The sequence below is a fragment of the Ornithorhynchus anatinus genome, chromosome 15, assembly GCF_004115215.2.
Source record: "Ornithorhynchus anatinus isolate Pmale09 chromosome 15, mOrnAna1.pri.v4, whole genome shotgun sequence".
Classification (NCBI taxonomy): Eukaryota; Metazoa; Chordata; class Mammalia; order Monotremata; family Ornithorhynchidae; genus Ornithorhynchus; species Ornithorhynchus anatinus.
Genome location: NC_041742.1, coordinates 8,161,371 through 8,174,285, shown reverse-complemented (window position 1 = coordinate 8,174,285; position 12,915 = coordinate 8,161,371). Strand labels below are relative to the sequence as shown.

Genomic DNA, 12,915 nt, shown 5'->3' with positions numbered 1-12,915 from the left:
GGAGAGGAGGAGGAGGAGAAGGAGATGAAGGAGAAGAAGACACCTTCCTCTCCGGAGATCACAACAATCTGGGGAGATGGGAGAGGGGGAAAAAAAAGCCGAAACTCTCAATCGTCCTGGCGTATGGAGCCCGGCAGCCAGCTTCCCCGGGGACCAGCTGGAAAGGGAAAATCGAGTCGAGCAGCTGAAGGATACGTTGGAAGTTGGCAGAGAGATCCTTAGGGTTCCAGATGTGGGCAAGAGGGAGAGGAGGAAGAGACTCTGTTTCCTGGGATCACTGGGGCTGCCATTGGTTCTAAAGACAGAACAGCCACAGACAAACCAGTCTGGAATGTAATAATAGTGGTATTTGTTAAGGGCTTACTCTGTGCCAGGCACTCTACTAAGTGCTGGGGTGGGTACAAGCTAATTGGGTGGAACACGGACCCTGTCCCACATGGGGCTTGCAGTCTTCAGCCCCATTTTCCAGATGAGGAAACTGAGGCACAGAGAAGTGAAGTGACTTGCCCGAGGTCACACAGCAGACAAGTGGTGAAATAAAACCCAGGTCCTTCCGATCGATAGCCAGGCCCGTGCTCTATCCATTAGGCCACGCTTCTTCTCGATCTGGGGCAGATGGGGAGGTGAGACCCACGTGGGACAGGGACTGTGTCCAACCTGATTCACTTGTATCTACCTCAGAGCTTAGAACAGTGCTTGGCACATAATACCATTACCCAATATCATTATTATTATTAATAGCAACACATACTACAAAATGCATGGATTTCTCCGTTCAGGTGCTTGGTGCTGAAGTTTGAGGATGAAGGCTGGTCTGTAGGTGAGTGTCCAGCGAGCGGTCTCTGAAGAGCTCCACACAGCCAAGGAGCAGACATTAATTCCTCCACCTTCCTAGCCAGGACCAACTTGGATCTCTTGACCCACTGAAGGCAGGAAGACTTGGCAGAAGGTCAGAGGTTTCAATATGTCTTTTCTAAACTTGCTTGGGAGTACAGTTCCTTTGGAGCTCTGTGGCCCTAATTTATTTTTAAATGGTATTGGTTAAGCACTTACCATGTGCCAGGTGCTGTACTAAGCACCAGAGTCTCGTCTTAAGCCGTCGGGTCGTCTCCGATCCATAGGGACGCCATGGACGCATCTCTCCTAGAATTAATTCATTCAGTTGTATTTATTGAGCACTTATTGTGTGCAGAGCACTGTACTAAGCATTTGGGAGAGTACAATTCGGCAACAGATAAAGACAATCCCTACCCAAAGACGGGCTCACAGTCTAAAAATGTAGAACACCCCATCTCCATTAGCAATCGTTCTGGTAGTGTATCCATAGAGGGTTTTTTTTGTAAAAATTGCCGCCTTCCACACAGTCAACTTGAGTCTCTGCCCTTGACTCTCTCCCATGCCGCTGCTGCCCAGTTTTGACTTGTAGCAGATTGCCTTCCACTCGCTAGCCACGGGGCAAGCTAGGAATGGAATGGGTAGGCCTCCGCTTGACTCTCCCTCCCGTAGCCGAGAGTGGCGGGGTGCCGGAAACCCTCCAGGTGCCACCCTGAGAGGGGAAGCACTGGGGTAGATACAAACTAATCAGGTTGGACATAGTCCGTGTCCCACCTAGGGCTCACAGGTCCTTCTGCCTCACAGACCCGTGTGCTATCTACTAGCCATGCTGCTTCTCTGCTGCTTAACACAAGCCACTATTTTTATTGTGGACTTTCTCTCTGGACTCAATTGTTACCTACCTTGGTGAGGAAATTAAACACTTGGTACTTAGTCCTCCCACTCCCCCAGACTCACCGGTAAGGGAGGAGGCGTCGGCTTCCTCCTCTCGCCCCGTTGCCGCTTCCGCACTATCCCTCCTCCCCCCTCCCTCTCCTTCCCCTCCTTCGAAGCCCATATCATTCGCCTCTACCACCCACTCCAGTTACTTGTCGCCGTCATCTACCGCCCTCCCGGTCCCACCTCCGTCACCACCTTGACCCCTTTCTCACCTTCCTTCTCTCCTTCTCTCTGCCCACTCTGATCCTTGGAGACTTCAACATCCATATGGCTGTACCCGATGACTCCTCTGCCGCCCGCCTGCTATCCCTCCTCAACTCTGCCGACCTCCTCCTCCACCATACCGTGCCCACTCACCGACTCGGTCACACCCTCGATCTCGTCATCTCCTACCACTGCACTATCTCCTCCCTCACCAACTCTGAAATCCCTCTCTCTGACCATAACCTTCTCACCTGCCTCATCGCTCACACTCCCTCCCCCTGCAAATCTTCGCTACTGCCCCACAGAGACCTCCGCTCTCTCGATCCCATCCGTCTTTCCAATAGCATCTCTCCTCACCTTGCCGCCCTGTCCTCTCTTCCCACTCTCGACGATCAGGTCTTCGCTCTCAACTCCACCCTCTCTACTCATCTCGACTCTCTCGCCCCCCTTTCCCTCCGCCGCTCTCGCTCCACTAACCCACAGCCCCGGATCACCTCCTCCGTCCGCCTCCTACGCTCCTATGCTCGAGCTGCTGAGCGCTGCTGGCGAAAGTCCAAGCACCAAGCCGACCTCACACACTTCAAATTTATCCTTTCCTGCCTTAACTCTGCCCTCTCCTCTGCCAGGCAAAGCTTCTTCTCCTCCCTCATCGACACCCATGCCCGTCACGCCCGCCGATTGTTCCGGACCTTTAACTCTCTCCTTAGGCCCCCTGTTCCTCCCCCTCCCCCATCTCTCACCCCCAATGATCTGGCCACCTATTTCCTCACGAAAATCAACACGATCAGGTCTGAGCTCCCCAAAGTCACCCCTCCGCCTCTCCCCTCCCCCCCACCAACCCCCTCCCCTACTTTCCCATCCTTCCCTGCAGTATCCTCAGAGGAGATCTCCTCCCTCCTCGCAAGTGCCACCCCCTCCACCTGCGCCTCGGACCCCATTCCCTCTCACCTTATTAAAACCATCGCCCCTGCCCTCCTACCTTCCTTAACTTCTATTTTTAACCACTCAATCTCCAAGGGCTCCTTCCCCTCTGCCTTCAAACATGCCCACGTCTCCCCATCCTAAAAAAACCCGCTCTTGACCCCACTTCCCCCTCCAGTTATCGTCCTATCTCCCTACTACCCTTCCTTTCCAAAATCCTAGAACGAGTCGTCTACAATTGATGCTTAGAATTCCTTAACTCCCATTCTCTCCTAGACCCCCTCCAATCTGGCTTCCGTCCCCTCCACTCTACCGAGACTGCTCTCTCTAAGGTCACCCATGACCTCCTTCTTGCCAAATCCAATGGCTCCTACTCCATTCTAATCCTCCTTGACCTCTCTGCTGCCTTTGACACTGTCGACCATCCCCTCCTCCTCCATACCTTATCTCACCTTGGCTTCACGGACTCCGTCTTCTCCTGGTTCTCCTCTTACCTCTCTGGCCGGTCATTCTCGGTCTCCTTCGCTGGAGCCTCCTCCCCCTCCCATCCTTTAACTGTTGGAGTTTCTCAAGGGTCAATTCTTGGCCCTCTTCTGTTCTCCATTTACACTCACTCCCTCGGTGAACTCATTCGCTCTCACGGCTTTGACTACCATCTCTATGCAGATGACACGCAGATCTACATCTCCGCCCCTGTCCTCTCCCCCTCCCTTCAGGCTCGCATCTCCTCCTGCCTCCAGGACGTCTCCACCTGGATGTTGGCCCGCCACCTAAAACTCAACATGAGCAAGACTGAGCTCCTCATCTTCCCTCCCAAACCCGGTCCTCTCCCAGACTTCTCTATCACCGTGGATGGCACGACCATCCTTCCCGTCTCTCAGGCCCGCAATCTCGGTGTCATCCTTGACTCGTCCCTCTCGTTCACCCCCCACATCCTATCCATTACCAAGACCTGCCGGTTTCACCTCTACAATATCGCCAAGATCCGCCCTTTCCTCTCCACCCAAACGGCTACCTTACTGTTACGGGCTCTCGTTATATCCCGGCTAGACTACTGTGTCGGCCTTCTCTCTGACCTCCCTTCCTCCTCTCTTGCCCCGCTCCGGTCTATTCTTCACTCCGCCGCCCGGCTCATCTTCCTGCAGAAATGATCTGGGCATGTCACTCCCCTTCTTAAACAACTCCAGTGGTTGCCTATCGACCTCCGCTCCAAACAAAAACTCCTCACTCTAGGTTTCAAGGCTCTCCATCACCTTGCCCCTTCCTACCTCTCCTCCCTTCTCTCTTTCTACCGCCCACCCCGCACGCTCCGCTCCTCTGCCGCCCACCTCCTCACCGTCCCTCGGTCTCGCCTACCCCGCCGTCGACCCCTGGGTCACGTCCTCCCGCGGTCCTGGAACGCCCTCCCTCCTCACCTCCGCCAAACTGATTCTCTTTCCCTCTTCAAAACCCTACTTAAAAATCACCTCCTCCAAGAGGCGTTCCCAGACTGAGCTCCTCTTCCCCCTCTACTCCCTCTGCCATCCCCCCTTTACCTCTCCGCAGCTAAAGCCTCATTTTCCCCTTTTCCCTCTGCTCCTCCACCTCTCCCTTCCCATCCCCACAGCACTGTACTCATCCGCTCAACTGTATATATTTTCGTTACCCTATTTATTTTGTTAATGAATTGTACATCGCCTTGATTCTATTTAGTTGCCATTGTTTTTACGAGATGTTCTTCCCCTTGACGCTGTTTAGTGCCATTGTTCTTGTCTGTCCGTCTCCCCCGATTAGACTGTAAGCCCGTCAAACGGCAGGGACTGTCTCTATCTGTTGCCGACTTGTTCATCCCAAGCTCTTAGTACAGTGCTCTGCACATAGTAAGCGCTCAATAAATACTATTGAATGAATGAATAGTCCTCAAGTTCCGCACACAGCAAGTGCTCAAAAAATATCATTCAATGTTCCCTGCCCATAATGAGCGTACAGATTAGAGAGAAAGATGGGCATTAGTATAAATACTTAAATTACAGATATGGGTGTAAGTGCTGTTGGGTTCAAAAAATACCACTGATTGAGTTCCTTAGTAGTCCCTGCCCTCTGCACTTTTCCCTGCAATTTCCCCTGAGGTATGGATTCTGCTTAGCAGAGTGGCTGGTATAGAGTGAATGCGTAATAAATACCCTAACTTCATAACTCTGCCTTGCTTGACAGACAAGAGAAAGCAGACCCAGCCCAGGTCTCAGAAAACAGGTGATCTAGAAAAACAACAACTTCCTAGATAGTTAAATCCCCAATTGGTCTAGGAAGGTGTTTCTCTTTAGTGTCCAGAATTAGCTTTTTGGCTTGGGCTGCCAGTTTCACTGAAGTCTCTGACCTAAAATCTTCTCCCCTTCGTCCTCCCCGTTGGACCCTTAAGCCCTTTCACTTGGATATTTCTTTCCCCCTGGAGAACCCAGTTATAGTGGGAGAAGTAAATTTCTTGTTTTCCTCGGCAATTAGATTAGTAACTAAGTAACAGTGCCTTGAGCCAGGAAAATAGCAGGGTTAGGAGAAGGTAACCCCGGGACTGGTTTGTTGGAAATCTTTAAAGCAATTAAATCATCCCCTTTCCTCTTTCATCACTTATCGAAGAGATAATAGACAGCAGGAAATTAAGAATAGGAGCAGGACAAAGGACCCGATGACAATTTCTGTACGAACACGGGAGAATGTGTTTACATTCACCCTTGTGGTTCGAAGTTCAGAGACCAGAGGAGATTGGAAGACACCAGGAACAAAAATTATATCCCATCATGCCGATTAGCGGCTTAATAAATCCAAAGGAACGATCATTAATCTGGAATTGATTTCGTGGAAATGAAGCTCAGATTAAAGCAGAAGGCCACTAGAGAGACTGGAAGGCAGCTGAGTGGATACCCAGGGCCTGGGAAATCATAATCCTCATAAAAATGATGTGGGGTTTGCTAAGCACTTACTATGTGCCAAACACTGTGCTAGACACTGGGGGAGATGGAATAGAATCATTTGAGACATGGTTCCAGCCCCACAGGGGCTCACTATCTAAAGGGGAGGGAGAACAGGTTTTCAATCTCTATTTTGCAGGGGAGGAAGCTGAAGCACAGGGAAGTCAGATGACTTTCCCAAGGTCACATGGCGGCAAGCGACAGAGCTGGGATTAGAACCCAGATCTCGTGACTGCCTGGCTCCTTCCACTTGGCGAGGCTCCTTCTCTATTGAAGTTCTGATGGTCGAAAGAGTTTCTGGAATCGCTACCTGAAGTACTCAGGACAAAGCTTGACCTTTCCATTAGTGTGGAAGGAACATGACTCACTGTATATTGGAAAGTTATATATATTTTAGAGTGGCAACATACTTCCTTTTTGGCTGGGCTCCCGCTTCCAATCCCTAGAAATACCTTGTGTTCAGGGAGGGACCAAGTTGCACAGTCCAAGGATTCCTTCCCTTCTTTCCCCTCTCTTTGTTCCTCCCTCTCTCCTTCCCATTCCTCCATCTTTCTCTCCCTCCTGCTCCTCCCTTTTCTCCTCCTCTTTCTCTCTCTCCTTCCCCATTCCTCCATCCCTTCCCTCTGTCTTCATTTTTGCATCGCTCTCTGTCTTTTTCTCCCTCCCTTCTTCCCTCTCTCTTTTCCTCTCCCCCCATCTCTCTTTCCCTCCCTCTATTCACTCTCCCTCCTCTCTCTCTCTTTCCTCACCCCCCATCCCTCCCTGTCTTTCCTCTCTTTCTATTTCCCTCCTCTCTCCCCTCCTCACCTCTCTTTCCCACACACTCATTCATCTCTCCCTCCCCAGCCCCAAACCAGAGCACTTCTTACCAATCACTATTCTGCCTTTGCAGTATCTCTCAGCCAATTCCATCCTGCCGATCACCCAGGCCATTTGGGTGACAAATATTGGGCTGCTGGTATCGGTTTGTTGCATTGATATTTATTGAGCACTTATTGTGTGCAAAACACTGTACTAAGCAGTTGGGAGAGAGGACTCTGTTATATTATTATGATCCATCTCGTAGACTCCCAGATGCCTCAGTTAGGGAAAGATTTCTAATGTCTGGGGACAATCGCTGCAGGAATATGAAGGTGGGGAAGGGTTTGGAGATCTTCTTTTGTAGACTTTTCAGTGTAGCTGGTGGAGGAAGCATCATCTTTGAATACAAATGATGAGGATAGAAGCTGTTTATCTGAAGGTTAAAATAGGGCGGTCTATGCCACGCTCCTTTCCGGAGGGCATGAAAGTACCCCACCAGTTTTTTAGAAGGCAGATCTTTACCTGTTGATAAACCACGGGGTCTGAGAGTCAGAGGACATGGGTTCTAAACCTGGCTCCATTGCTTGTCTGCTGTGTGATTTTGGAGAAGCCACTTCACTTCTCTGGGCCTCAGTTCTCTCATCTGTAAAAGGGAGATTGAGACTGTGAGTCCATGTGGGACGTGGACTGTATCCAACCTAATTAGCCGGTATCTACCCCAGTGCTTAGTAGAGTGCCTAGCAAATGATAAGCACATAAATACTATAAAAAAGTCTCTGAACCTCAATTTCCTTATCTGTGAAATGGTGATTAAATTCCCATTCTCCCTCCTACTTAGAAGCCCCATGTGGGACAGGGACTATATTGGACCTGATTCTCTTGTCTCTACCCCAGTGCTGAATTCAGTAAGCAGTAAGTACCACAACTGTTATTATTAGTCATATCAACAGTATTTATTAAGAAGTTATTGGGTGCAAAACACTGCACTAAATGCTTGGAAAAGAGTACACAAATCAGAATAAGACACAGAATAAGACAGATAATCCTTGGTCCCCAATGGATTTCATAATCTCAGTAGAAACAGAGGGAGAGGGCCCTAGTGACAGACACATAAGGAGACATAAGGTTATGGATTCTAATCCTGGCTCCGCCACTCATCTGCTGTGTGACTTTGAGGAAGTCATTTCACTTCTCTGTGCTTCTGTTCCCTCATCCATAAAATGGGGAGTTAAGACTGTGAGCCCCATAAGGGACAGGAACTCTGTCCACTTAATTTGCTTATACCCACCACAGCGCTCAGTACCTTGCCTAGCACACAGTAAGTGCTTAACAAATACCGCAATTGTTTTTATTACACATGAAACAATAGTGACGCTAACACGCTCTACCGCAAAGACAAATACACACCCCTGAAAAACAACAGTGTGGCTTAGTGGATAGTGGGTCAGAAGGTCATGGGTTCTAATTTTGGCTCTACCACATGACTGCTGGTGACTTTGGTGAATCATTTCACTTCTCTGGGCCTCAGTTACCTCATCTGTAAAATGGAGATTAAGAGTGTGAGCCCTATGTGGGACAGTGACTCTCCAACCTAATAAGCTTGTATCTACCCCAGGACTTAGAATAGTCCTCAGCACATAGTAAGCACTTAACAAGTACCATAATTATCATTATTATTATTCTCATTCTAAGGCCTGGCTCTCCAAAGAGGGCTCCTCTCTCTCAAAAATGTTATCCCTTGCCGTGATTGAAAAACTTTGAGACAACCACATGAACTTGGGCTCCTCCTTTTTTTTGTTGTTTTGCTTTTCTGGCCTGCTCCGGACTTCCAAAATATGTGCATATACTAAACCAGACCCTTGGTGGTGTCATCGCCCAGGACAGGTGTCATCACCTCACTTGTCCCCATCCTAGCTCCCCTCCGTTATCCAGATCATTATAAAATCTGGAATCTGCCCCCTGGACTCAGAGGGTCACTGGAGGACACCCCTATAAATCCTCCCTGCCCTCACATCACACAGTTCCCAACAGCAGGGAGATCAGCTGAAAGTCAGGTAGTCCAATTTTTGTTTGCTTGTTTGCTTGTGTTATGTTTTCCCTCCTATTAGATCATAAACCCCAAGTGGGACAGGTCTTGGGTCTAACCTGATTAACATGTATCTACCCCAGGGCTTAAAACAGTGCTTGACTTAATAATAATAATGATAGTATTTATGTGCTTACTGTGTGTCACACAGTGCACTAAGCACTGGTGTGGATGCAAGCAAATAGGGTTGGACACAGTCCCTGTTCCACATGGGGTTTACAATCTTAATCCCCATTTCACAGATGAGGTAAATGAGGCCTGGAGAAGTGAAATGCCTTACCTACGATCACACAACAGAAAAGGCAGGATTAAAACCCAGGGCCTTCTGACTCCCAGGCCCGGGTTCTTTCCATAAGGCCATGCTGAGCAGTGCCACTTGCACTCTGTCTTCCTGGCCAATTGCTTTCCCCCAGGTCAGAGTGCTGTGAGGAAGTGGGTAGGCAGAAGGATGGCACGTTGCTAAGCACATACACAGCCTTGGCCTCGTTAATTGGCCACAAACAGAATGGATACCAAATCCCAGCTCACCAGATTCCCAGGTCACCGTTGGTGGTCATCACTGACCACCAGCGGGGCGTTGCAAGAACAGCAGCGTCACCTGACCCGATCAATATGTTTGGCTCGATTCCTCAGTTTGCCGGAACTAGCTATGCCTCTAACTGAGAAGTGGTGTGGTCTAGTGGATAGAGCATGGGCCTGGGAGTCTGAAGGACCTGGGGTCTAATCCCAACTCCTCCCGCTTGTCTGCTGTGTGATCACTTCAGTTCTCTGGGCCTCCGTTATTTTATCTGAAAATGGGGATTAAGACAGTGAGCCCCATGTGGGTCATGGACTATAACCAACTTGATTAGCTTGCATCTACCACAGCACTTAGTATGGTGTCTGGAACACAGTAGGTAATTAACAAATACATAAAAAAATTACATTCCTGTGGCCTACAGGATAGAGCCCAGGACTGAAAGTCAGGAGACCTGGGTTCTAATCCCAGCTCTGCCACTTGTCTCCTGCTGTCAGTCAGATGTATTTATTGAGCAATTACCCTGTGCAAACACTGTAGTAAGTACTTGAGAGCATACAATGTAACAGTAAACAGACACATTCCCCACCCACACTTAGCTTACAGTATAGAGGGGGAGACAGATGTTAATGTAAATAAATAAATTACAGATATGGGCATAAGTGTTGTGGGGCCAGGATGAATGACGGAAAAAAGCCACGGTGACACGGAAGGGAGGGGGAGAAGAGGAAAGGAGGGTTTAGTCAGGGAAGGCCTCTTGGAGGAGACGCACCTTCAATAAGTCTTTGAAGGATGGGGAGAGGAATTGTCTGTCGGATATGAGGAGGGAGGGTTTCCAGGACAGAAGCAGGATGTGGGCAAGAGGTCGGTGGTGCGATAGATGAGAGCGAGGTTCAAGGTGCCAGGGGGAAAGTCACAACCTCTCTGTGCCTCAGATTTCCTCAGTAGTATAATGGAGATAAAATGCATGTTCTCTCACCGCCTTAGACGGAAAACCCCAGGTGGGACATATGCATCTCATATGACTACCTTTTGTCTACCTCAGAGGTTGGTAAACAGTATAATTATTTCTCTTCTAAGCCCTGAAAACTGGTACTGACTTACTGGCCAGGACCGAAAGAAATCGGGTGGTGCCTAGTGGGAAATAAGGCAGGGGATTTAATATCCTCGGCTTCCTTCTACTCAGTTTTTGTTTGTGTCTTGGGAGGAGTCCGGGGGGCGGGGGGGCGGGTCGCGACTGTTACGGTAAAACACTTCGGTGGGCTTAGGGAGATGGGGAGGATTGGGCTGGGAGGAAAAAGCCAGAACTAATTTTGTGGGTCCTAATTTGGGAGGCCAATGATTTTAGGGAACAGGGCTGTGCTAATGGGACTCTTTCAATTAACGGTATTTAATGAGCACTTACTATGTGCAGAATACTATACTAAGCAAGAAGCAGCGTGGACTAGTGGATAGGGCATTAGTCTGGGAGTCAGAAGGACCTAGGTTCTAATTTTAGACCTGTCATGTGTCTGCTTTGGGAAGACCCTTCACTTCTCTGAGCCTCAGTTACCTCGTCTGTAAAATGGTGATTAAGACTGTGAGCCCTATGAGACTGTGTCCAACCTGATTACCTCGTATCCACCCCAGCACTTAGTACAGTGCCTGATCCATAGTAAGTACTTAACAAAGACTATTTAAAAGCACTTGGAAGTTCCTTAATTCTGTTGTAGTCTACTCTTCCAAGCACTTAGCATAATTCTGTGTACAAAAGCACTCAATACCATTGATTGATAGAGGGGAGACAGACACTAATAGGAATAAATACATTTCAAATAGGTACATAAGTGCCATGGGGCTGAGGGAGAGGTGAATACAAGCTGCAAATCCAAACGCAAAAGGGAGTGGGTGAAGAGGAAATGAGGGCTTAGGGGAAGGTCTCTTGGAGGAGATGGGATTTTAATAAGGCTCTGAAGTGGGGAGAGTGACCGTCTGTTGGATATGAAGAGAGAGGGCATCCCAGGCCAGAGGCGGGACATAGGCGAGAGGTCGGCGGCGAGATAGATGAGATGGAGGTACGGTGAGAACGTTGGCACTAAAGGGGCAAAGTATGCGAGGCGAGGTAGGAGAGGCAAGGGGACGGACTGCTTCAAAGACGATGGAAGGACGTGATAGCTCGGATCTACCCCAGCACTTAATATGATGCCTGACACAAGTGACGCGAAGCCACTTTGGTAGTGACAAAGTAAGAGAGCTGAGGCTCTCCTTTGTTCCAAGGATAGGGTGCCAGGCTTGGTCCGTAACAGTGTGGATGACGAAGCCCGAGGCAGGAGAGCAGATGGAATGACGTGTGTGTAGTGGAGGTGGTGGAGGCGGGGGAGAGAGACACCCCCATCAACCCTCCTTTCTCCCACACCCCCCTCGCCTCACCAGTCCCGCTTCCACTCTGCAGCCAGAGAGCCCTGCTGTGACAGATTCTCCTCAGGACCTGAGCCCCAGATCTTTTGTGACTTTGCACGCTCCCTCTGTGGCTCTGTTTCTCCGGCAGGAGGGCCCTTTGGTTACGTGCCTGCAAACAAAATAGCATCTGTTCTCTATTTCTTACTGGCTAAAAGTTTGGAGTTAATGAGATTTGTATGTCTGGGAGGCGTTTCTGTTCATAATACATAATTTGTTTCATCTCCTAAAATGCCTTTCTGAGATCAGGCCTTGGAGTTATTGAATTCTAACAGACTTGTTATGAGGTTTGTTTGTAATGGTATTTGTTAACGCTTACTATGTGCCAGGCACTATACTGGGGTAGAGATGAGGGCACTAGGTTGGAACAGTCCCTGTTCTCCATGGGGCTCAATTCTTAATCCCCAATTGACAGATGAGAGAACTGAGGCCCAGGGAAGTGAAGTGGCTTGCCCAAGTTCTCACAGCAGTCAAGGGGCAGATCCGGGACTAGAACCCAGGTCCTTCTGACTCCCAGGGCCATATTCTGTGCAGTAAGTCTCACTGCTTTTCTGGGGTTGGGGTTGTTTGTAGCCTGTTCCCTGTCAGTGGCTACCTATTTTCGAATCTGGCTCTCCTCTGGGTAAGAGGCTTCGTCTCTTAGACTCCCTCTTCCCTGTCTTTCCCCTCTCCATTTCTCTTCTTGCTCTCAACTCTCTCCTTTCTTCTCACTCTCCCCTTCTTCTTTCTTCCCCTGGCACACGGGAAGCTCTCAATAAATACCACTGATCGATTGATTGCTGGATGAAGATATCTGTGATTATTCATTCATTCATTCAGTTGTATTGAGCGTTTACAGTGAGCAGAGCACTGTACTAAGCACTTGGGCGAGTACAATATAAATTAAGCAGACATATTCCCCTCCCACAAGGAGCTTACAGTGTAAAGGGGGAGATAGACATTAATATAAATAAATGGATTACAGATGTGTACATAAGTGCTGTGGGGCTGGAAGGGGGGAAATGAATAAACGGAGGAAGTCAGGGCACTGTAATAGGCGCTTAAACACAACAATTACTACAACAGCTCCCTCCCTTAGCATCTCCTCTACTTCTGTCCTCGCCACTGGGAAAGGTCAGTGGTCTCCCAGAGACATAAGGTTCCATCTGAGGGAATAAATAAGAAATGCTTTGCTACAAAGAACAAATCCTTTCTCCATGCAAATGGAGTTTGTAATAAAAATCACCAGGGCA

At 49.0% G+C, this 12,915-nt stretch overlaps 1 protein-coding gene and 1 non-coding gene across 3 annotated transcripts in view; one reads left to right on the top strand and one right to left on the bottom strand.

The window, feature by feature from the left end:
* Positions 1 to 12,915, top strand: part of SLC39A11 (solute carrier family 39 member 11) — a 233,827-nt gene that overhangs the window by 1,233 nt on the left and 219,679 nt on the right. The window contains exon 2 of one of the 2 annotated variants that reach the window (XM_029080018.1): positions 780 to 820. The gene's annotated coding sequence lies outside the window, so the exon portion shown is untranslated. The other variant, XM_029080017.1, reaches the window with a different exon arrangement.
* Positions 1,419 to 1,556, bottom strand: LOC114817099. Its single transcript, XR_003764949.1, has one exon. It is a non-coding gene; the product is annotated as a small nucleolar RNA SNORA7 (small nucleolar RNA).